General features: G+C 43.2%; 1 protein-coding gene across 3 annotated transcripts in view; it reads right to left on the bottom strand.

Annotated features, from left to right (window-relative positions):
- peak1 (pseudopodium-enriched atypical kinase 1) overlaps positions 1-26,139 on the bottom strand; it is a 298,755-nt gene that overhangs the window by 161,055 nt on the left and 111,561 nt on the right. The window contains exon 1 of one of the 3 annotated variants that reach the window (XM_014123827.3): positions 8,611-9,001. The exons of the other annotated variants lie outside the window; for them this stretch is intronic. The gene's annotated coding sequence lies outside the window, so the exon portion shown is untranslated. Of the gene's footprint in view, positions 1-8,610; positions 9,002-26,139 lie in introns of those variants that run through there. 3 annotated transcript variants of the gene reach the window in all.

Genomic DNA, 26,139 nt, shown 5'->3' with positions numbered 1-26,139 from the left:
TGTGATTACAGTCAAAAAATACAAAATTGTGTAAGATAAGAGGTTGTCTGGTTAATCGTTGTGGTTTGTTTAGGTCGTTTGCGGGGTCATGATGGTTTGTGGGGACCTGAATACTTCTTCTGAGGACCGCAAGTGGGTCAATATTCAGGGTTTGCTCATAGAGACCTGTAGAGCCGATGTCAACTTGAATCATACAATATCCCCCCCTGAAAAAAAACTTTCATAATTAAAGAACTCGGCAAAAAAAAGAAACGTCCTCTCACTGTCAACTGCCTTTATTTTCAGCAAACTTAACATGTGTAAATATTTCTATGAACATAAGATTCAACAACTGAAACAAACTGAAAGAAAGTTCCGCAGACATGTGACTAACAGAAATTGAATAATGTGGCCCTGAACAAAAGGGGGGGGGAGAGAGTCAAAATCAAAAGTAACAGTGAGTATCTGGTGTGGCCACCAGCTGCATTAAGTACTGCAGTGCATCTCCTCCTCATGGACTGCACCAGATTTGCCCGTTCTTGCTGTAAGATGTTATCCCCCTCTTCCACCAAGGCACCTGCAAGTTCCCATACATTTCTGGGGGGAATGGCCCTAGCCCTCACCCTCCGATCCAACAGGTCCCAGATGTGCTCAATGGGATTGAGATGCGGGCTCTTCGCTGGCCATGGCAGAACACTGACATTCCTGTCTTGCAGGAAATCACACACAGAACAAGCAGTAGGGCTGGTGACATTGTCATGCTGGAGGGTCATGTCAGGATGAGCCTGCAGGAAAGGTACCACATGAGGGAGGAGGATGTCTTCCCTGTAACGCACAGTGTTGAGATTGCCTGCAATGACAACAAGCTCAGTCCGATGATGCTGTGACACACCGCCCCAGACCATGACGCACCCTCCACCTCCATATCGATCCGCTCCAGAGTACAGGCCTCGGTGTAACGCTCATTCCTTCGATGAGAAAACGCGAATCCAACCATCACCCCTGGTGAGTCAAAACCGCGACTCGTCAGTGCAGAGCATTTTTTTGCCAGTCCTGTCTGGTCCAGCGATGGTAGGTTTGCGCCCATAGGCGACGTTGTTGCCGGTGATATCTGGTGAGGACCTGCCTTACAACAGGCCTTCAAGCCCTCAGTCCAGCCTCTCTCAGCCTATTGCGGACAGTCTGAGCACTGATGGAGGGATTGTGCTTTCCTGGCGTAGTTGTTGCCATCCTGTACCTGTCCTGCAGGTGTGATGTTCGGATGTACCGATCCTGTGCAGTTGTTACACGTAGTCTGCCACTGCGAGGACAATCAGGTGTCCGTCCTGTCTCCCTGTAGCGCTGTCTTAGGAATCTCACAGTACAGACATTGCAATTTATTGCCCTGGCCACATCTGCAGTCCTCATGCCTCCTTGCAGCATGCCTAAGGCACGTTCACGCAGATGAGTAGGGACCCTGGGCATCTTTCTTTTAGTGTTTTTCTGAGTCAGTAGAAAGGCCTCTTTAGTGTCCTAAGTTTTCATAACTGTGACCTTAATTACCTGTTAGTGTCTTAATGACCGTTCCACAGGTACATGTTCATTAATCGTTTATGGTCCATTATACATGGGAAACAGTATTTAAACCCTTTACAATGAAGATCTGTGAAGTTATTTGGATTTTTACAAATTATCTTTGAAAGACAGGGTCCTGAAAAAGGGGAGTTTCTTTTTTTACTGAGTTTATCTTGAAATTCATAACACAGTAACTGCCTCTGCAGCGAATGTTTTTTTTGTTGCATAGGCATATTTATTTCTGCAACACACTCACTCATCACAAATTGTTATAAAGCTAGTTACAGTGCCTCCTAAATAAATGTCAATCATTGGGGAACTAGGGTAGGCTATTAGCTGATCATTGATGTTGATGATTTATGTAAATCTGCTAGTTAGCTAGCTCAATTTCTTTTTACTGATTGTGATTAATCTTAAATAATAACTTCTTAATATAGCCTAATATCAATAACCTTTTAACTCATGATACAGTATATGGCTGGCTGGCTAGTGGCTTGTGTGGATATTTTAGTATTTGTTGGTTAGCTAGAGTCTAGACTACCTGTGTTCAGTGCTTAAATTTGTAAATCAAGGTGCCGGAACAAAATGTGAGCATGAGAGGGGGGGGGTGACCTGGGGAGCTCTGAGGTACCGGAACGCATGATTTATACATTTTATCATTGCATGCATATAAATCGCTTTTGTGTAGTGGCATAGAGCAGTAGAGTAGAGACGGTTACAGAAGTTGCACACATGGGGACCATTTTTAGTAACCTAGGATCCTGGTCATACAATTGTAATTCACTTTACATGACTGGAGACTTTGGCAGAATGTTTATTAATACAGCACAAATTTTTGGAAATTACAGTTTACTTTGACACTGAAATCTGAGATGTAAAAAAACAACCTCGTCTGGAATCCATCAATAGCCTAGGCCTCGGTGTGCGGCGACACACACACTGTACAATATGAGGTGGAAATTACAGTCTAAAAAAAAGGCTTTCCAGTTTCACTGACTCACCCAATCACGAGCAGCTCACTTGCTGGCGATGGCCAATGCTCTTGTACCAAAAGCATAACTCTCGAGTTTTACTTTGTAAAACAATGTTCGCTCAATAGGCCTATTTGGTGCTAAAATATTTTGCTAGCATGCACCAGACAGATTAGAGTAAAATGCACTTTGCTTTCCAACCTGTGTCTTCCAACGATTATATTTAAAATATTGCAAAAGGCCTGTTTTGTCTGCATGCTGTTCACTGTAGATTTGCCGCACATTCCCAACTGTAGCCTATTCCTAGTTATTGATCTACACACAATCCACATCTAGGCAATTTTTTTTAAGTTATTGATCCGTGGCTAAATTCACAAGGCCGCAGGGCCAGACGGATTACTAGGATGTGTACTGCAAGCATGCACTGACCAACTGGCAAGTGTCTTCACTGACATTTTCAACCTCTCCCTGTCTGAGTCTGTAATTCCTACATGTATTAAGCACACCACCATAGTGCCTGTGCCCAAGAACACTAAGGTAACCTGCCTAAATGACAACCGACCCGTAGCACTCACGTCTGTAGCCATGAAGTGCTTTGAAAGGCTGGTCATGGCTCAAATCAACACCATTATCCCAGAAACTCTAGACCCACCCCAATTTGCATACCGCCCCAAAAGATCCACAGATGACACAATCTCTATTGCACTCCACACTGCCCTTTCCCACCTGGACAAAAGGAACACCTATGTGAGAATGCTATTCATTGACTACAGCTCAGCGTTCAACACCATAGTGCCCTCAAAGCTCATCAATAAACTAAGGACCCTGGGACTAAACACCTCCCTCTGCAACTGGATCCTGGACTTCCTGACGGGCCTCCCCCAGGTAGTAAGGGTAGGTAACAACACATCTGCCACGCTGATCTTCAACACAGGAGCCCCTCAGGGGTGCGTGCTCAGCCCCTCTCTTGTACTCCCTGTTCACTCATGACTGCACGGCTAGGCACAACTCCAAAACCATCATTAAGTTTGCCGATGACACAACAGAGGTGTGCCTAATCACCGACGACGACAAGCCAGCCTATAGGGAGGAGGTCAGAGACCTGGCGGCGTGGTGCCAGGACAACAACCTCTCCCTCAACGTGAAATGATTGTGGACTACAAGAAAAAGAGGACCGAGCACGCCCCCATTCTCATCTACGGGGCTGCAGTGGAGCAGGTTGAGAGCTTCAAGTTCCTTGGTGTCCACATCACCAACAAACTAACATGGTCCAAGACAGTCGTGAAGAGGGCACAACAAAACCTATTCCCCCGCAGGAGACTGAAAAGATTTGGCATGGGTCCTCAGATCCTCAAAAGGTTCTACAGCTGCACCACCGAGAGCATCCTGACAGGTTGCATCACCGCCTGGTATGGCAAATGCTCAGTCTCCGACCGCAAGGCACTACAGAGGTAGTGCAAAAGGCCCAGGACCAAGCTCCCTGCCACCCAAGACCTCTATACCAGGCGGTGTCAGAGGAAGGCCCTAAAAAATGGTCAAAGACTCCAGCCACCCTAGTCATAGACTGGTCTCTGCTACTGCACAGCAAGCAGTACCGGAGTACAAAGTCTAGGTCCAAGAGGCCTCTAAACAGCTTCTACCCTGAAGCCATAAGACTCCTGAACACCTAATCAAATGTGCCCCTGCACATTGACTCTGTATCGGTACCCACCTGTATATTGTCTTGCTGTTATTTTACTGCTGCTCTTTAATTGTTTATTAATTACTTGTTATTTTTATCTTTTTTTGTTTTAACTGCATTGTTGGTTAGGGGCTCGTAAGTAAGCATTTCACTCTAAGGTTTACACCTTTGTATTCGGCGCATGTGACTAATACCATTTGATTTTGAAATGATGGGCCTACTAATGGTGCAGAAATCTATTCTGGATTATTTTATTATTTTCGGAACAGACAGCAATAATTGTATAACTTTGGAAAATGTCTTTTGTCCAGTGTTTGTGTTCTTTTGCCCATTTTAATATTTTATTTTTGCAACTCTGTCTAGAATGCCAGCATCCCGGAGTCACCTCTTCACTGTTGTCGTTGACTGGTGTTTTGCAGGTACTATTTAATGAAGCTGCCAGTTGAGGATTTGTGAGGCGTCTGTTTCTCAAACTAGACACTAATGTACTTGTCCTCTTGCTCAGTTGTGCACCAGGGCCTCCCACTCTTTCTTATTCTGGTTAGAGCCAGTTTGCGCTGTTCTGTTTAGGGAGTGGTACACAGCATTGTACCAGATCTTCAGTTTCTTGGCAATTTCTCACATGGAATAGCCTTCATTTCTCAGAACAAGAATAGACTGATGCTTTTCAGAAAAAAGTTATTTGTAACCTGTAATCGAACCCACAAATGCTGATGCTCCAGATACTCAACTAGTCTAAAGGCCAGTTGTATTGCTTTTTTAATCAGTAAAACAGTTTTCAGCTGTCCTGACATAATTGCAAAAGGGTAATGATCAATTAGCCTTTTAAAAATGATAAACTTGGATTAGCTAACACAACATGCCATTGGAACACAGGAGTGATGGTTGCTGATAATGGGCCTCTGTACGCCTATATACAGTGGGGAGAACAAGTATTTGATAACCTGCAAAATCGGCAGTGTTTCCTACTTACAAAGCATGTAGAGGTCTGTAATTTTTATCATAGGTACACTTCAACCGTGAGAGACGGAATCTAAAACAAAAATCCAGAAAATCACATTGTATGATTTTTAAGTAATTCATTTGCATTTTATTGCATGACATAAGTATTTCATCACCTACCAACCAGTAACAATTCCGGCTCTCACAGACCTGTTAGTTTTTCTTTAAGAAGCCCTCATGTTCTCCACTCATTACCTGTATTAACTGCACCTGTTTGAACTCGTTACCTGTATGAAAGACACCTGTCCACACACTCAATCAAACAAACTCCAACCTCTCCACAATGGCCAAGACCAGAGAGCTGTGTAAGGACATCAGGGATAGAATTCTAGACCTGCACAAGGCTGGGATGGGCTACAGGACAATAGGCAAGCAGCTTGGTGAGAAGGCAACAACTGTTGGTGCAATTATTAGAAAATGGAAGAAGTTCAAGATGACGGTCAATCACCCTCGGTCTGGGGCTCCATGCAAGATCTCACCTCGTGGGGCATCAATGATCATGAGGAAGGTGAGGGATCAGCCCAGAACTACACGGCAGGACCTGGTCAATGACCTGAAGAGGGCTGGGACCACAGTCTCAAAGAAAATCATTAGTAACACACTACGCCGTCATGGATTAGAATCCTGCAGCACACGCAAGGTCCCCCTGCTCAAGCCAGCGCATGTCCAGGCCCGTCTGAAGTTTGCCAATGACTATCTGGATGATCCAGAGGAGGAATGGGAGAAGGTCATGTGGTCTGATGAGACAAAAATAGAGCTTTTTGGACTAAACTCCACTCGCCATGTTTGGAGGAAGGATGAGTACAACCCCAAGAACACCATCCCAACTGTGAAGCATGGAGGTGGAAACATTCTTTGGGGATGCTTTTCTGCAAAGGGGACAGGACGACTGCACCGTATTGAGGGGAGGATGGATGGGGCCATGTATCGCGAGATCTTGGCCAACAACCTCCATCCCTCAGTAAGAGCATTGAAGATGGGTCGTGGCTGGGTCTTCCAGCATGACAACGACCCAAAACACACAGCCAGGGCAACTAAGGAGTGGCTCCGTAAGAAGCATCTCAAGGTCCTGGAGTGGCCTAGCCAGTCTCCAGACTTGAACCCAATAGAAAATCTTTGGAGGGAGCTGAAAGTCCGTATTGCCCAGCGACAGCCCCGAAACCCGAAGGATCTGGAGAAGGTCTGTATTGAGGAGTGGGCCAAAATCCCTGCTGCAGTGTGTGCAAACCTGGTCAAGAACTACAGGAAACGCATGATCTCTGTAATTGCAAACAGGTTTCTGTACATTTGTAATTTTCTGGATTTTTGTTTTAGATTCCGTCTCTCACAGTTGAAGTGTACCTATGATAAAAATTACAGACCTCTACATGCTTTGTAAGTAGGAAAACCTGCAAAATCGGCAGTGTATCAAATACTTGTTCTCCCCACTGTAGATAATCCAGAAAAAACATGCAGTTTCCAGCTACAATAGTCATTTACAACATTAAATGTCTACACTGTATTTCTGATCAATTTGATGTTATTTTAATGGAGAATATTTTTTGCTTTTCTTTCAAAAACAAGGACATTTCTAAGTGACCCCAAACTTTTGAACGGTAGTGTAGTTAGTGGGAAGTGTCTCGGCAATCAGGATAGATAATAAACAGAGTAGCAGCACTGTATGTGAAGAGTGTGAGTTGGTGTGGCATCAATATGCATGTGTGTGTGTATAGGAGTGTCATGTGTGAGTAGAGTCCAGTGAGTGTGCACAGAGCCAGTGCAAGTTTTTTGTAATACAAGCGCCTTTGGGCACTATTCAATTCACACTCCAATTCTCTGCTGTGAAAAATCACACAGTTAATTACACAATAATTTCAAAATCAATCTATAAAGCAATGGTTCCCATGCAGCGACTGGTCATATAATATTCCAGCCAGCATCAGAGTAGCCACCAGCCCTTTCATGACTCATCATTCCTCAACGAGGACAAGCGATGCCATCATTTGACAAATTCTCCAGGTTTACTGCTCCATAGTGACACCTTCCATTCATCAAGCCAGACCAGAGATAGCATCACTCAAATGGCTGGTATCTGTGCACTGTTTTCGGGCATGACACGCTTTATGAATACAGGCCCTGACCTTTTCATTTTAATCCAACATTAAAAGCAAACTCTTGGGACATAATTCACCCCAAACCTGCATAGAAAGAACTGAAAATCAAGCATCTAGTGGATCAGCACAGTAAAATTACACGAACAGAAAAAATAAGTTTGCGCTTAATTTTGTGACTGTTCCGCTGTGCTTGGTGGTGCTCGAACAGAGCCAAGATAGACTACCAACACAAGATAATACCAATCCATGGGATTTCATTCAAGCGGATGCTGAAAAACCCTAACAAATTAATCATCTCCCCTGATACGGCCGGCTTTCAGCTATAATCTTGCTCCAGGCAACATTCTCTCCCTCCCTGCCCTTTGAAGCGTAGACAGTTCCAATCTCCTGAGAAAATCCCTTTATTATACCAGGAGTGCTCAGTGCAGGCTCCTTCAAGTGAAGAAGACGTCTGAATGGTGAAATGGCTAACAACTGGAGATGACAGAAACAGCTCAGTTGGTAGAGCGCGGCCCATATAGTGGGTTCAATTCCCGGGTCCACCAGTACGTAAAATGCATGCACGCATTACTAAGTCGCTTTGGACAAAAGTGTATGCTAAATGGCACATAATATTATTATGATATATATATAACGTTGCATCCAAGATTTTTTTTTAAATCATAATAATGCATATTCTGGTTCCAAAAGGTGCTGAACTCAAAGTGCAGTAAAAATCTTGAAAATATGAACTATCCCCACTCAAACATATTTTTACTTCCCTTAAATAGCAGACCTTAAAAATGTATTTGGGTCATCAACAATCATGTTCATTATTCAATTGAGAAACCATGTTCTACTATTTTATCAACAAAAACACAACAAGGGTGTCGTTGTGTGTTCATATGTAATCGTGTTTTCACCAAAACATAGAGCAACACCGTGACTAAGACGTACCCGCTGCTTCCGAACGTGAACAAGCGCCTCGTTAACTTGCCAGTCAGCTTGTTCAAAGCCCTACATCCTGTCGAATAACAGAGCACCCCTGGTGTCGAAAGTCCCCTTGCAACTTCACGCACACACTGCATACACAGACCGAATGTGTCAGTGACGCTGCACACTCCCCTGTCTCCGTCACTCCCTCCCCCTCTCTCACAGTTTTTATCCGTCTGTCTGTTTCTGTCTATCAGTCTGTCTGTGTCTATATCGGTCCATCAGTTTGTCTGCCGCTTAAGTCATTATGCCTAAACCCGCTGGCAAAGCGAGCTGCCACCAGCAACAGTTGCCTAAAGCAAGCATAGAGGAGAATTTGAGATTTAAAAAAAAATAAAAATAGGAGAGCCCAACTTACGGAGCGATTCTGTGAATCCGATCGGAGCCTGGGCAGGGGGAAGAGCCACATGACAAATGCATTCAGACGAGGAGAGAGCTGGCGAATGAGGGATAAAGCGCGAGAGTGTGCAGGGGATAAAGTGAGGGAGACCGAGCCAAAGAGAAAGGAAAAGGGAGTGGGAGAGAGAGAGGGAGAGCACTGGACTTGGCCTCTCCCCTCACTCTTTAGCGGCACCCATACAGGCTCAGCCCCCTGTCTGTCTGTCACCCGATCCGCCACATCAATAATGTAGTCACGGCTAAGAGCCCATTACAGACAGACTCCACATAGAGAAGAACAGGAGTACGTACACACAGAGAGAAAGACCGAGATGGGGAGGGGGCGCCAGGGAAGGTAAGAGATTGACAAAAAAGGCAAAGGAGAATATGAATTGGGGAGAGAGTGCGAGTGAAACGGTGAGAGCAAGTCAACGAGAGATAAAGAGAGGAGTGGCAGAGAGAGGGGAAAGTAACAACAAAAAGGGTGGTCAAATCAAGAGGGAGTAAGGAAAACGAGAAAACGGAAGATTCCAAAGAGCGAACGGTCTGACCCGCAGGGAGAGTGAATTCCCAGGGAGACATATCTTCTTATCCATGCCTCCTAATCAAGCACTTTGCGGGGCCTGAGCCCAGCAGCTGTCCACTGCTTAGTGTGAGCTGGGTTGCCATGTTCGCAGTTTTCCAGAAATGTTGCAACTTTGAAAACGATGTCGCGGGTGTAAATGTATTGGTCGCGGGTTTTTGGGCTACTTCTAAATTGCACCGCGGCCGCCATGGCAATTTCTTAAAAATCTATATTTCACAGTGGCCTGCTGCTGACTAACAGGCAATGAGGCAGCCTGTTTCTGAGTGGTGGCGAAGGGGTGTGTGTGTTAAGATGAGCGCTGCAGCAGGGAGCGAGAGCAGTACACGCACACATCGTGACAACTTTATCAGTTGTAGGTAGGCTATATTGATTGTCATTATGGAGACACCTATTTCCAACCCCTTTTCCATCAAACATAACACGCTAGAACTGATGTGCATCAAGAAATAAAGGTGACAAATCACAGGAAAACGACTTTAGGCGCTCTTTAGACCATTGGATACATTTGCTCAGAGGTGGTTTAAACTGCATTATAATGTTGACTTTGCTTAGGAAAAACCATATCAAGCGAAGTGTTTTACATGCTGTCCACATCGCTCTGTCGCAAAATAAATGTACACATACATGTTATTCAATCATTGCACCCACACTGCTCGCACACGCCAACGAGCGTCTGCATAGCCAGGGGCTAAAATAAAACATGGTTCTATTTATGAAGCTTCATGTGCTGCAAGTCCCATCTCCTCATTGGTTTTTAGGAGCATATACCCACGTAGGGGATTGAAAAATGAACTGAGGTCCACACTCCAGTCCAGTTGGTGGTGGTAATGCACCTTAAAGTTGGTTGCCAACTGCCATATAAAGTCCAAAGAAGAAGCCTGAAGGAGGAGCGATCACTAGAAACAAACTTGATTTACCCTTTTATCTGTGGATTAATTGTCAGAGTAGAGGACCTTGTGCATTTCAGGTAAAATAACAACCCAATGTTTATAACCCAGGACAAATTAGCTAGCAACAGCAAGCAAGCTAGCTAAATTGTCAAAATGTTTCATGCTTTTCGATTTGTCCCCAAATTAATATAGTTGGTTCAGAGTTCGTTTTGATATTTCAACCTGCGTGTCCTGATGGTGTCTGGAGTGGGTGGACAAAATCAACATGAGCGTGAGCGGTCTGGTCAGCATGTTTACTCATGCTCAGTTTTTGAGTGTTGAGCGCTGCGAGAGTGGACATTTTGAAATGGAAGTTATGGAACTCCCTCGCGTGCTTCTGTTATCGGGGAAAAGTCGACAATGAAACTGACAATGACAAATTTGCATCTGTTGGCCATCAATTAGCCTATTCATTTCTATTCCTATGTAGGCTATTTTAGGCAACAATTTTAGACAATAAATACACTACATGACCAAAAGTATGTGGACACCTGCTCGTCGAACATCTCATTCCAAAATCATGGCCATTAATATGAAGTTAGTCCCCCCTTTGCTGCTATAACAGCCTCCACTCATATTATTTTTCCTATCAGGTTACAGTTTTCTAACTTTTCTGGTTTACTGTATCAAAGTAATCTTCATGCTATTACACATGTAGCCAAGCTCCCTTCCAAGTCTCAATCAAAAAGTGTTCTGATTGGCTAGGTAGGTGTGAGAGCAATACTGCAGAGAACAGAGCTGGGAAGGAAGAAGCCAGCTGTGGGTTTTCCAAAAATGGAATCCAAGAAATGTATCCAATCTGTTTGCGCAGTCAACGTTAAAATGGAAATGCATGGATCCATTCCAATGTGAGCTATGAGGAAAACAATGTTGTCTGCCATGCTTATGAACTGTGACCACCATATTTGATACATTATTCTTGAACATACTTTTCCGTACGTGTCACATGTACAGAAATGAAAGGCAGACAATAGTTTTTACTAGCTAGCATCGCTCAAACATAGCAACAATTAAGTAAGCTAGTTCTGTTTGGTTTCCACAGCTACTGTAACATTTCCTGGTTGCCTCCCTACTTACAGTACTCACACGCTCTGTTTTATAGAGTCAATGTTTGGCTACAAGACTTTTGTCGTAAAGAGTTCTCAGACTGCACTTTATTTGACTTTGGGTTTACAGGCCACATGAATTTGTATAAGTCCCCCTGTGAAATAGTCCTCCTCTTGCAAATGTTTTGTTTTATACTGTCAAGCTTTATGGGACACTGTGTGTACATGCGTATGTGCACCAACCCTATGACCAATAATCTAGCATCTCTTTACAGTGTTTAGTGTTAATGGCAAGGCACTACATTGATTGGACAACAGCAACTTCCTCATTGACCAACAATGGACCAAGAGGAGAAGTATGATGCAGATCATGGCCATATGCGCTCCATACGGAAGGCCAGGGTCCAGTTTCAGAGTGACAGCATGACACTTCCTCTGAGGGGAAGTAGGCCCAAGGGCTTACAAGGACAACCATTAGGGATGTAACAATTCACCGATATGCATCGTTCCCCAGTTCAAATGTTTAAAGCTGCAATATGTAACTTTTAGGGCAACTCGACAAAATTCTAATAGAAACGTGAGTTTCTAAATGTGAGTTTCTCATTGAAAGCAACTCCAAGAAGCAGTAGATCTGTTCTATGTGCACTATTTCTATGCTTCCCATTTTTAAGTTTCGCTTTTGCATCTTTTACTTTCGGTTTTGTACACCAGCTTCAAAAATACAACATTTTTGGTTATTTAAAATATATTTCACAGCGGTTTAGATGGTACAATGATTCTCTACACTATACATGTAATGGCGCCGGAGGGGACGGCTGACGTTTTATGGGCTGTTAACCAGCCATGCTATTTTGTTAGTTTTTTCAGGTTGTTTGTAACTTATTTTGTTCATAATGTTGCTGCTACCATCTCTTATGACCGAAAAGAGCTTCTGGACATCAGAACAGTGATTTCTCACCTTGAACTGGACAAATCATTTTTCTTCAATCAGCCGGACAAGAGGGATTTACTCCAGACATCCGACGAGGCCCTCATCCCCGTCATTTGCAGGAGAAAAAGACGGAGATATCGCGGAAGGAGATCGGGTTGCCTTGTAAGGATCCGGCGACGAGTGGCTAATCTGCCTTTGCCATTGGTACTATTGGCCATCGTACAATCGCTGGATAATTAAGTGGACAAACTACAAGCACTTTTATGTATATCCTACCAACAGGACATTAAAAACTGTAATATCTTTTTTTTCACCAAGTTGTGGCTGAACGACTACATGAATAACATACAGCTGGCAGGTTACACAATGTATTGGCAGGATAGAACAACAGCCTCTGGTAGGACAAGGGGTGGTGGTATATGTATATTTGCAAACAACAGCTGGTGCACGATATCTAAGGAAGTCTTGAGGTTTTCTCGTCTGAGGTAGAGTATATCATGATAAGCTGTAGACCACACTATTTACCAAGAGCTTACTTAAAAAAAAATCAGAGCTGTCTATTTACCACCACAAACCGATACTGGCACTAAGACACACACTCAATGGGTTGTATACGGCCATAAGCTGACAGTAAAACGCTCATCCAGAGGCGGCGCTCCTAGTGGGCGTGGAATTTAATGCAGGGAAACTTAAATCTGTTTTACCTAATTTCTACCAGCATGTTAAATGTGCGACCAGAGGGGAAAAAATACTCAAGACCACCTTTACTCCTCCGATGGCATTGAGGAGTACACCACATAAGTCACCGGCTTCATCAATAAGTGCATCGACGACGTCATCCTCACAGTGACTGTACATACATACCCCAACCAGAAGCCATGGATTACAGACAACATCCACACTGAGCTAAAGGGTAGAGCTGCCGCTTTCAAGGAGCGGGACTCTAATCCGGGAAAAAATCCCGCTATACCCACTGATGAACCATCAAACAGGCAAAGCATCAATACAGGACTAAGATCGAATCATACTACACCAGGTCCGACTCTCATCAGATGTGACAGGGCAAACTATTACAGACTCGCTTCGAGGCAATTAACACTGAAACATGCATGAGAGCATCAGCTGTTCCGGATGACTGTGTAATCACTCTCTCCATAGCCGACGTGAGTAAGACCTTTAAACACGTCAACATTCATAAGGCCGGAGGGCCAGACAGATTACCAGGACGTGTACTCCGAGCATGCGCTGACCAACTGGCAAGTGTCTTCACTTACATTTTCAACTGCTCCCTGTCTGAGTCTGTAATACCTACATGTTTCAAACAGACCACCATAGTCCCTGTGCACAAGTACACTAATGTAATCTGCCTAAATGACTACCGACCCGTAGCACTCACGTCCATTGCCATGAAGTGCTTTGAAAGGCTGGTCATGGCTCACATCAACACCGTTATCCTAGACCCACTCCAATTTGCATACCGCTCCAACAGATCCACAGATGACGCAATCTCTATTGCACTCCACACTGCCCTTTCCCACCTGGACAAAAGGAACACCATAGTGCCCTCAATGCTCATCACTAAGCTAAGGACCCTGGGACTAAACACCTCCCTCTGCAACTGGATCCTGGACTTCCTGACGGGCCGCCCCCAGGTGGTAAGGGTAGGTAACAACACATCCGCAATGCTGATCCTCAACACGGGGGCCCCTCAGGGGTGCGTGCTCAGTCCCCTCCTGTACTCCCTGTTCATTCATGACTGCATGGCCAGGCACGACTCCAACACCATCATTACGTTTTCAGATGACACAACAGTGGTAGGCCTGATCACCGACAACAACGAGACAGCCTATAGGGAGGAGGTCAGAGACTTGGCCGTGTGGTGCCAGGACAACAACCTCTCCCTTAACATGATCAAGACAAAGGAGATGATTGTGAACTACAGGAAAAGGAGGACTGAGCACGCCCCCTTTCTCATTTAAGGGGCTGTAGTGGAGCAGGTTTAGAGTTTCAAGTTCCTTGGTGTCCACATCACCAACAAACTAACATGGTCCAAGACAGTCGTGAAGAGGGCACACCAAAACCTATTCCTCCGCAGGAGACTGAAAAGATTTGGCATGGGTCCTCAGATCCTAAAAAGGTTCTACAGCTGCACTATCGAGAGCATCCTGACTGGTTGCATCACTGCCTGGTATGGCAACTGCTCGGCCTCCGACCGCAAGGCACTACAAAGTATAGTGCATACGGCCCAGTAAATCACTGTGACCAAGCTCCCTGCCATCCAGGACCTCTATACCAGGCGGTGTCAGAGGAAGGCCCTAAAAATTGTCAGACTCCAGCCACCCTAGTCTTAGACTGGTCTCTGCTACCGCACGGCAAGCGGTACCGGAGATCCAAATATAGGTCCAAGAGGCTTCTAAACAGCTTCTACCCCCAAGCCGTAAGACTCCTGAACATCTAGTCAAATGGCTACCTAGACTATTTGCATTGCGCCCCCCCCCCCCTGCTGCTACTCTCTGTTTATTATCTTTGCATAGTGAATTTAATAACTCTACCTACATGTACATATTACTTCGACTAACCGGTGCCCCCGCACATTGACTCTGTATCGGTACACCCTGTATATAGCCTCGCTATTGTTATTTTACTGCTGCTCTTTAATTATTTGTAACTTTTTTTAAATTATTATTGTACTTTTCTTAACTGCATTGTTGGTTAAGGGCTTGTAAGTAAGCATTTCACAGGTCTAAAATGTGCATGTGACATAAAATTTGATTTAATACATTTCCTTTAGAAAGTATTCATACCCATTATTCCACTTTTTTTTTGTTACATTCTGATTTAAGACAGTCTTAAATAAAAAATGTTTTCTCCTCACCCATCTACATACAATACCCCATAATGATAAAGTGAATACATGTTTTTTATTTTTATTTTGGGGAAAATTAAATACAGAAATATCAAATTTATATAAGTATGCACACCCATGAGTCAATACTTTGTAGAAGCACCTTTGGCAGCAATTACAGCTGTGAGTCTTTCTGGGTAAGTCTCAAGAGCTTTCCACACCTGGATTGTACAACATTTGACCATTATTATTTTCAAAATTCTTCAAGTTCTGCAAATTGTTTGTTGATCATTGCTACACAAACATTTTCAGGTCTTACCATAGATTTTCAAGTATATTTAAGTCAAAACTGTAACTCGGCCACTCAGGAACATTCAGTCTTCTTGGTAAGCAACTCCAGTGTATATTTGTTCTTGTGTTTTAAGTTATTGCCCTGCTGAAAGGTGAATTCATCTGTGTCTAGTGAAAGCAGACTGAACTAGGTTTTCCTCTAGGATTTTGCCTGTGATTAGCTCCATTCTTATTCTTTTTTATTCCAAAAAACTCCCCAGTCCTTAACGATTCCAAGCATACGCATAATATGGTGCAGCCAACACTATGCTTGAAAATATGGAGAGTGGTACTCAGTAATATGTTTGGAGCAAATCGAATACAACACAACACTTTGTATTTAGTACAAAAAGTGAATTGCTTTGCAACATTTTTTGCAGTAGTACTTTAGTTCCTTTTGCAAACAGGATTGTTTTTTAATATTTTTATTCTGTACAGGCTTCCTTCTTTTCAATTAGGTTCGTATTGTGGAGTAACTACATTGTTGTTTATCCATCCTCAGTTTTCTCCTATCACAGCCATTAAATAACTTCACCATGCTCAAAGAGATATTCAGTCTGTTTTTTATTTTATTTTTACACATCTACAGTACTAATAGGTGCCCTTCTTTGCAAGGCATTGGAAATCCTTCCTGATCTTTGTGGTTGAATCTGTGTTTGAAATGCACTGCTCAACTGAGGGCACTTACATATAATAGTATGTGTAGGGTACAGAGTTGAGGTAGTCATTCAAAAAAAATGCTAAACACTATTATTGCACACAGAGCGAGTCCATACAACTTATGTGACTTGTTAAGCACATGTTTACTCCTGAACATATTTAGGCTTGCCATAACAAAGGGGTTGAATACTTACTCGTTATTTAACATTTATTTGAAAAAAATGTTGAACATAATTCCCCTTTGACATTGTGGGATATTGTGTGTAGGCCAGTGACCAAAAAAAATCTAAATTTAAATCAATTTTAAAATCAGGCTGTAACAAAACATGGAAAAAGTCAAGGGTTATAAATACTTTATAAAAGGCACTTATTTTGTTAAACTTCAATTAGGTGAACCATTAGAATTTTAGCAACCGGGAAATGGCAGAACAATTTCTACATATTGCACCTTTAAGATGCGAGTGCATATGTTAGAAAACTGATTCAAAGGTTACGAAATGCTGGTTCACAACGACATTTTACTTATTCTAAAAATAGCTTTAATCTGACTGAATTAATGAGTCATCTCCTTCAGCCTATCAAACTGTTATTCATGTATCTGCGTGGCATTGACCCACACGTCAAATAACAACTGTGCACTCAGTGCAGGAGATGCAGCTGCTCGCTCGCGCCAACGTGTGGTAGGCCAACCCTATCCCTGTTCTAATAGAGGTAGTAGCTGCACCTTCAGCATTCAGATGTTTGTATAATGGCTTACGCAATATTAGATCACAGGCTTTATTAATTGAGGGACAACCAATATAATTTACTGGATCATTGTTGCCAAATGTGTTTTACCAGCTGAGCTGTGTAGGCTACCGGAGTGGACACAACTTACCGTAATTTCCGGACTATTAAGCGCACCTGAATATAAGACGCACCCACTGAATAAAAAAAAAAAATATTATTTTGAACAAACTTCTTTGTTCCTAAGGTGAGGTGGAATGCAACGCCTGCCTGTGCCTCCTCCCTGTCCGTCAGAGTTCATGCCTATAAGCCGCAGGTGCCTACCAGTACATTGAAACAAATGAACTTTACACAGGCTTTAACGAAACACGGCTTGTAACAAAAATAAATAGGCTTTAACGAAACACGGCTTGTAACAAAAAATAAAAAAATAGCAGTAAGCTTTAGTTGTCTTTTTGCACTGAGTCAATTCCTCACGCTGCTTTTTCCAACGTCTTATCATCCACTCATTAAGACCAAGCTCCCGTGCAGCAGCTCTATTTCCTTTTCCAACAGCCAGATCAATCGCCTTCAACTTGAAAGCTGCATCATATGCATTTCTCCGTGTCTTTGCCATGATGAGGGTGACAAAATGACTACCGTAATCAGAATGATGGGAAGTTTGAGAGCGCTCGATTTAATCTAAACAGTAAACAAAAAAGTTGTTTGACCTTAACCCGTTCGGCAATTTCATTGGTCTAATGAAAGCTTCATGCCGCCAAAAAACTGAGCACGTCACAGAATGTGTTTATTTGGAGAGAAAAAAATTGAAAGCGGGAAAAATCCATATATTAGCCGCGTCATTGTTTAAGCCGCGAGGTTCAAAGCCTGGGAAAAAAGTTGCGGCTTATAGTCCGGAATCTACGGTACATCTTGCTGATTGCACATCCAACTGCTGATTGGGGCTTTTTGATTGCCAAGTTCACCATACAAATAATTTTTGGTAGTACTGCTTTAAACAGTCAGTGCATTCGGTCATTTTTACATGAACAGGGTAAAGGTGTAATTTCATAACAAGGACAGCAATCATTTTTGCGAGCCACAATGGTCGGAACTGGAGAAGAGAGCCGCTCTCCTCCATGAAGTTACAAATGGTCAAAATCATTCACTTTTTAGACGGTGAAATCCAAAGCTGTTACAGTGCATTCGGAAAGTATTCAGACCTTTGACTTTTTCAACATTATCCTTATTCTAAAATGTATTTTTTTTTTCAACTCAATCTACACACAGTACATATTTAAACATCTTAAGAATGATCAATGGAAACAGGATGTACCTGAGCGCAATTTAGAGTATCATAGCAAAGGGTCTGAATACTTATGTAATTAAGGTATTTTATTTTTATTTAAATATGTTTTTGCTTTGTCATTATCGGCACACACCTGTCTATAAGAGATCCCACAGCTGACAGTCCATGTCAGAGCAAAAACCAAGCCATGAGGTCGAATGAATTGTCCATAGAGCTCCAAGACAAGATTGTGTTGAGGCACAGATCTGGGGAAGGGTACCAAAACATTTCTGCAGCATTGAAGGTCCCCAAGAAGACAGTGGCCTCGCATCATTGTTAAATGGAGTAAGTTTGGAACCACCAAGACTCTTCCTAGAGCTGGCCGCTGGGCCAAACTGAGCAATCGGGGGAGAAGGGCCTTGGTCAGGGAGGTGACCAAGAACCTGATGGTAACTCTGACAGAGCTCCACAGTTCCTCTGTGGAGATGGGAGAACCTTCAAGAAGGGCAACCATCTCTGCAGCACTCCACCAATTAGGCCATTATGGTAGAGTGGCCAGATGGAAGCCACTTCTCAGTAAAAGGCACATTACAGCCTACTTTGAGTTTGCCAAAAGAAAACTAAAGGACTCTCAGACCATGAGAAACAAGATTCTCTTGTCTGATGAAACCAAGATTGAACCCTTTGGCCTGAATGCGAAGCGTCACATCTGGAGGAAACCTGGCACCATCCCTACGGTGAAGCATGGTGGTGGCAGCATCATGCTGTGAGAATGTTTTTCAGTGGCAGGGACTGGGAAACTAGTCAGGATCGAGGGAAAGATGAACGGAGCAAAATACAGAGATCCTTGATGAAAACCTGCTCCAGAGCGCTCAGGACCTCAGACTGGGGCAAAGGTACACCTTTCAACAAGAAAAAGACCCTAAGTACACAGCCAAGACAACGCAGGAGTGGCTTCGTGACAAGTCTCTGAATGTCCTTGAGTGGCCCAGCCAAAGCCCGGACTTGAACCTGATCAAACATCTCTGGAGAGACCTGAAAATAGCAGTGCAGCCTGAGAGGATCTGCAGGGAAGAATGGGAGAAACTCCCCAAATACAGGTGTGCCAAGCTTATGGCGTCATATGAAAGAAGACTCCAGGCTGTAAGCGCTGCTAAAGGTGCTTCAACAAAGTGCTTCAACAAAGTACTGAGTAAAGGGTCTGAATGCTTATGTAAATGTGATAAGTGTTTAGTTTTTTTTTGCACAAATAAAAAAAAAAAAATGTTTTTGCTTTGTCATTTTGGGGTATTGTGTGTAGATTGAGGGGGAAACCATTTATTCAATTTTAGAATACGGCTGTAATGTAACAAACTGTGGAAAAAGTCAAGGGGTCTGAATACTTTCCGAATGCACTGTATGTCATAGCAAATTTCTAAAGATATCAGTATTTATCTTACAACATTTTAATCTGCTATATGCCAAGTTAATCAGTGTGTGATAAGGATTTCAGATAAAACAAAGTTACCCACCCCCCAGAACAGAGACTGGAAAAGGATATATTTCCAGAAAGTGTTCATACGAGATATTTTATTAATAGGATAGTGTTGTGTGAACCGTATCCTTTTGCAAAGAGGATCTGTGATATACATATTTATTCATCAACAGGATGTACAACATCCGCTCAAGCAATTGCTTACCCCTGCTATACATTCCTAACAAATTCAGAGGGTATACACAAAAGGCAAGAGAAATCTTCACTCACACATGTTCTATGCCTGCTTCTCTCTGGAGAAGAAGCATAGAACACTGAAAAAGAGGGAAGGAAGGAGAAAGTAGGTAGGATGATGAAAGAGAGAAGGAGGAGGGGGTAGGTTGTGGCTGGTGTTGCCGGTAATTAGCCATCCACGTGCCCTCACAAGCGGGGAGAGATAGAGGCTACAACATCGCAGGTCCCCTGAGAGACATTAATATAGCACAAGAGCCTTTGTAGTCCCTGACACTATCTGTCCTGGGATCAGATGGTGGGCTCACTGACAAGACTGATCTCCCAGTACACAAGGCATAGAGTAGAGAGCTTGCGAAATAATAAACTCACAGTATCTGGTCCTCTACAGATGATGGGAAATAAGCTGAAGTCTTTATTTAGCAGAGCTTTAGGCAATACTCAGGAGCATTTTCTGAAACAGTAATCCCAAAATGTGAATATGTAAAAAGGAAAAAGAAGAAAATGGCCAGTGCTTGGAACGGAGGCTGTGCTTTCCTAAACAATGCCATATGTGAATTGTATATAGACACAGAACAGGGTAGAGAAACATTGTACGTAAGAAGAAAATGTGGCCTCTGAGCTGGCGGATAGATCATGATAATGGGGATGAACATAGTAGTCTGTTTACGGGAATGGTCAATAAAAATTAATATGAGTGGTCCCCATAGCTAATAACTCTCCAGAGGGTTATGGGAATGTAGAGCACCCTAAAACACAACATCACAATAGGGTTTTTGATGAAAAAAAATGATATTTTCTTTAGTACAGAGTGTATTGTAGTTGCCCTGCTTTGAGCCAGCTGAGAATACTGTTAATTACCAAACGTAATGCCAGACTCCGCCCAAGAAAATTACAATGGTTAAAGAGTGTGCTCTTTAACAACTTGTCATTTAGTTTCACAATGGTTTTTGTTGGGGGGGTTTTGGGAGGAGAGGCACCACTTCAGATGACCCACTCACATACACCTGGATGAGTGTCTTGCCTCCTGCCTAGAAATTACTATTTTCTTAACCCCTCTCCAGCACCACTTAACTGAAGCTCTCTCTCTCTCTCTAATCCAGTGCGTCTTTGCCCGGACTTTCCGAATAGTTCCAGAACCCACAGGGTGTGAGCTGTTATATTGCTGATGTATTGCCGTTTCCTGTTTACATTAATACCTTATCTAAACTGTCGAGGGCCGGCTGAAGTCCACAGGGTGGGAAAAACACTGAGCTTCAATGCCATGGCTTGAGCAGATACCAGCGCTCAACGTGCTTTCCCTTTGGCCATTTCTCTTGATTTATCCCAGCTATTTCCTCATCACACATACCAGAGAGAGGAAGCAGGTTTTGACTCTCTGTACATGCTCTCAGTATGCATGACATTACAACAGACCAATAATAAGCTTGACATCTTTGGAAAAATTACAAAATGTCCTATCAATCGATCTTCAAACCCGGATGGGAATATGAAGAGGCTGCTCAGGCTCATGACTAGATCTAGCTTAGCTAGATGCTCCTCTCTTTCAGCCCTGACGCCAGAGCGGTAGAAACTGTTCTGAGCCCAGAGAAAGCCACCACCAGATAAGGCACTGGAGACAGAACGTTTGGGGGAAAGACTAATTCTGACAACCAGAGCTGGATGGCGAGGAAAGATTAGAATGGTCCATGGGAAGCACAGCTTGGAAGTCTTTGGTCAAGTGGTCCAGTCCAATTTCCTTGACCAAAAAATCCTTTGGAGGACCCTCATCTTTATGCGTCAGTGTATTCTTGCCCAAATAAGAGCCCCTGTTTTTTTGGACAGACTTCAACAACAAAAAAAGCCAGCTTTCGATTCAGTTTGTATTGTTCAACTTGAGTGGACCTGTGGGGCTTTTGCCAGGCTCTAAGAATGTAAATGTGGCCTTGAGGCTGTTTAGGCTTTTCTCCTATGAGAAACGTCTGTAAGGTTGAGATACAGCTTGTACAGGGCCCTCGTGACTCCCACCGCCACAAGGCATTCTCCTCGTTTGCTTTCCCCCTCTGCACTGCTATCAGCATTCATGGCCCTAAAATCTGCCCTCCTTATAGGCTGCTGCCTCGTGGCAAATCACTATTAACAGGATCAAAACATATGAAAAAGCTTCAGTAGAGCACTGGGGAGCAAGTAGAGCGGCTGGTTTGCACAGATAGTACTACAGCGCTTTGTTGTTTACAACCTGCTGCTACTAGAGCATCTACCAGAGTGATTCATGGAGGCGGAGACATTAACCTATAACAGGGTCTGTGTATCAATCCTTGGTGCATCCAGGCTCATTAGTAATACCTAGGCTGTCCACATGTTAGAGATCTGCTTCAGCAAGCCTGACTTCACATGGTAAATGAGACTGTGCATGATCTGTGCGTGGGGGGGTATAGACATGGAAAGATGACAAGCCTGAGTGGTGATTGAGTCAGCAGAAGGACTACTAATCCCCTGGTGTGAAAAGCACCACGGAGGAGTGCACATCAAGTCAATTACAGTGGCGTTATCCTCATAATTGGCTTTCTGATACCACGTCCAATCCCTGACTCACCGCTACGACCTCCAATAAGACATAAAACATGGAAAAGGACAATATATATGAGGAAGGTGGTAATCTTGTTACACCGGCTCTCGTTGGATGTGGCAGGGCTTGCACACAATAACGGATTACAAAGAACTTCCAAGCCAGCTAAATGCCTTTTATGATTGCTTCAAGGAAAACAACACGAGTCCTGCATGAAAGCCCCTGTTGTTCTGGATGACTGTGTGATCTCGCTCTCCATGGTCGATTCTTACTCCTATTATCTATTCTGATGCCTAGTCACATTACCCTGCCTTTATGTACATATCTACCTCATATGGTCCCTGTATATGGTTCATTATTGTGTATTGTATTCCTAGTGTTATTCTTTTTTTTAAATATTTTTTTACTCTTCATTATTGGGAAGGGCTCATAAGCAAGCATTTCACCTCAGCCACTCAAAAGGGGGAGGGAAGATGCTAAAAACAGCCTAGACAGCAACCTTTTAATAGTACCATACCCATGGAACTTCTTCAAGTAAGAGTAGCTTATCTAACACTTTCTTTACCACCGGTGTATAATGCATTATGAATGCATTATGAATGCCTGTATCATATTGTAAGACTTTTACCATGGCCATAGCTTGAGGCTTTTAAACAGCCTTTATAAATCCATAAGGCCTTTATAAATTAAGATATGCATTACACAAAGGGGTTCATAGAAAGTTATACCGCATTTCTGAGTGATACTGGCTGGAGCCTTTGAATGCATTCAGTACTGTAGCAAAACAGTGGGCATATGGAAGAATGTCCATCTACTCAGAGAAATGGGACACCAGCCGTCAGTGGTCCAACACATTTAAGGTTCAGGTCAGGGTACTCAGGTCATGTAAGTGGCTCTCTGGCCACTGTCACATTCCCCTTGTTGAATGGGCCAGTGTGCTCCCACTGCACCACACCTCAACCCTAGAGTACCTGGCAAATTCTACACCTTTCTTCCTGTGTCTGGAAGTTCAGTGCCAGTGTGTCTGTGTCCATACGTGCATGGACTTGTAATGAAACTAAAAGGTTGACACCACAACAAACCGTTGGTCTGCACATACATCAGTAGGCCATGTATTACAGGGTGAGGGATGCACTCAGCCTGGAAGATGACCTCTTATTCAATTTGTAGAACACAAGATGAAATGTTACCTCCTGTAAGGCTTTATAGCAGAGTGTGGTTGTGAGTGAGGCAGGGGGAAGGGCATTGACTCAATGACAAACCAACCGTTTCTAAACAATCAACAAGGTCATGATAGCCTAACCGAATGGTTTCAGGAATTCCATTGGTGCTTTTGAAGTCAGTGTCAGCTCTTGCTGCATCAGGTGGCGGGGCCGAGCAAGATTACTGGCATTAATGAAAGCACCTGAACTCAGCGCTCAACTTCCTTTGTTGACTGTCCTCCGCTCACTCCACAGTGACAAATTCAGCCCTCTGAACAGTAAGAAAACCCATTCGAAGGGCTATTAAGCTGTACACACATTCATTCAATCGAGTTATCCACACATGCAACACCCAACCAAGTGAAGTGACCCACAGTAGCAGTATGAAAAGGAAATGTAAGTCTCTCTTATTGCACAGCATGAATGCAACAAAGATAAAATTGTCATTCCATGGAGTATTCGACTTCCTCTTGATTAAAGCAGTGTTGTCACAATACCACAATTCTGACTTTGATACAAATACCAGGTTTAGTATCACGATAGTCTACATGTATACCAAAATGAATGCACGGCAAAAAATTAAAGCAGGGACAACTCATGATTGGTTGAAATAAATTGATAATAAGAAGATTGGGGGAGCTGTACTGTTAGATTTCAGTGCAGCCTGTGATATTATTGACCAATCAATCAATCAATCAATCAATCAATCAAATGTATTTATAAAGCCCTTTTTACATCAGCAGATGTCACAAAGTGCTATACAGAAACCCAGCCTAAAACCCCAAATGGCAAGCAATGCAGATGTAGAAGCACCATAACCTGTTTTTGAGAAAATGTAGGCTATGGCTTTTCAACCTAGTGCATTCAAAGCTATCTAATAGAACTCGGTTTTCTTTCATGGAAGCTTCTCTAATGTCAAACATGTAAAGTCTGGTGTACTACAGGGCAACTCTCTAGGCCCTCTACTCTTTGCTATTTTTACCAATGACCTGCCACTGCCATTAAACAAAGCCTTTGTGCAGTGAGTGCAAATGAGGTAAGTTAAGACAATGAATAGGCCATGGTTGCGAAGTAATTACAATATAGCAATTAAACACTGGAATGGTAGATGTGCAGAAGATGAATGTGCAAGTAGAGATACTGGGGTGTAAAGGAGCAAGATAAATAAATAAATAAATACAGTATGGGGATGAGGTAGGTAGATAGATGGGCTGTTTACAGATGGGCTATGTACAGGTGCAGTGATCTTTGAGCTGCTCTGACAGCTGGTGCTTAAAGATAGTGAGGGAGATATGAGTCTCCAGCTTCAGAGATTTTTGCAGTTCGTTCCAGTCATTGGCAGCTGGAAGGAAAGGCGGCCAAAGGAGGAATTGGCTTTGGGGGTGACCAGTGAGATATACCTGCTGGAGCGCATGCTACAAGTGGGTGCTGCTATGGTGACCAGTGAGTTGAGATAAGGCGGGTTTTTACCTAGCAGAGACTTGTAGTTAACCTGTAGCCAGTGGGTTTGGCGACGAGTACGAAGCGAGGGCCAACCAACGAGAGCTTGGCACATCTAGCTACTGGGATTTTTGCCCATTCTTCAAGGCAAAACTGCTCCAGCTCCTTCAAGTTGGATGGGTTCCGCTGGTGTTTCAATCTTTAAGTCATAACACAGATTCTCAATTGGATATTTAACACATTTAAATGTTTTCCCTTAAACCACTCAAGTGTTGCTTTAGCAGTATGCTTAGGGTCATTGTCCTGCTGGAAGGTGAACCTCCGTCCCTGTCTCAAATCTCTGGAAGACTGAAACAGGTTTCCCTCAAGATTTTCCCTGTATTTAGCGCCATCCATCATTCCTTCAATTCCAGTTTCCCAGTCCCTGCCGATGAAAAACATCCCCACAGCATAATGCTGCCACCACCATCCTTCCCTGTGGGGATGGTGTTCTCGGGTGATGCGAGGTGTTGGGTTTGTGCTTTCCTTGATGGCCAAAAAGCTACATTTTAGTCTCATCTGACCAGAGTACCTTTTTCCATATGTTTGGGGAGTCTCCCAAATGCCTTTTGGCGAAAAAACCAAACATATTTGCTTATTTTTTTTCTTTAAACAATGTCTTTTTTCTGGCCACTCTTCCGTAAAGCCCAGCTCTGTGGAGTGTACGGCTTAAAGTGGTCCTATGGACAGATACTCCAATCTCCGCTGTTGAGCTTTGTAGCTGCTTCAGGGTTATCTTTGGTCTCTTTTGTTGCCTCTCTGATTAATGCCCTCCTTGCCTGGTCCGGGAGTTCTGGTGGGCGGCCCTCTATTGGCTGGTTTGTTGTGGTGCTATATTCTTTCCATTTTTTAATAACGTATTTAATGGTGCTCCGTGGGATGTTCAAAATATCGGATATTTTTTTTATAACCCAACCCTGATCTGTACTTCTCCACAACTTTGTCCCTGACCTGTTTGGAGAGCTCCTTGGTCTTCATGGTGCCGCTTGCTTGTTGGTGTTGCAGATGCACCACTTATCCTTTTTTATTTTCTTTTAAACAAGTAATTTTTTTAATTTCACTTCACCAATTTTGACTATTTGTATATGTCCATTACACGAAATCTAAATAAAAATCAATTTAAATTACAGGTTATAATGCAACAAAATAAGAAAAATGCCAAGGGGGATGAATACTTTTGCAAGGCACTGTATGTGTAACTGATAGATGCACACACACTACATGTAAATTGTTGTCTTTTTCGTTGTGTGTCAGA

The sequence above is a fragment of the Salmo salar genome, chromosome 10 (assembly GCF_965601325.2).
Source record: "Salmo salar chromosome 10, fSalSal1, whole genome shotgun sequence".
Lineage (NCBI taxonomy): Eukaryota > Metazoa > Chordata > Actinopteri > Salmoniformes > Salmonidae > Salmo > Salmo salar.
This window is presented reverse-complemented; position numbering and strand designations above follow the sequence as displayed.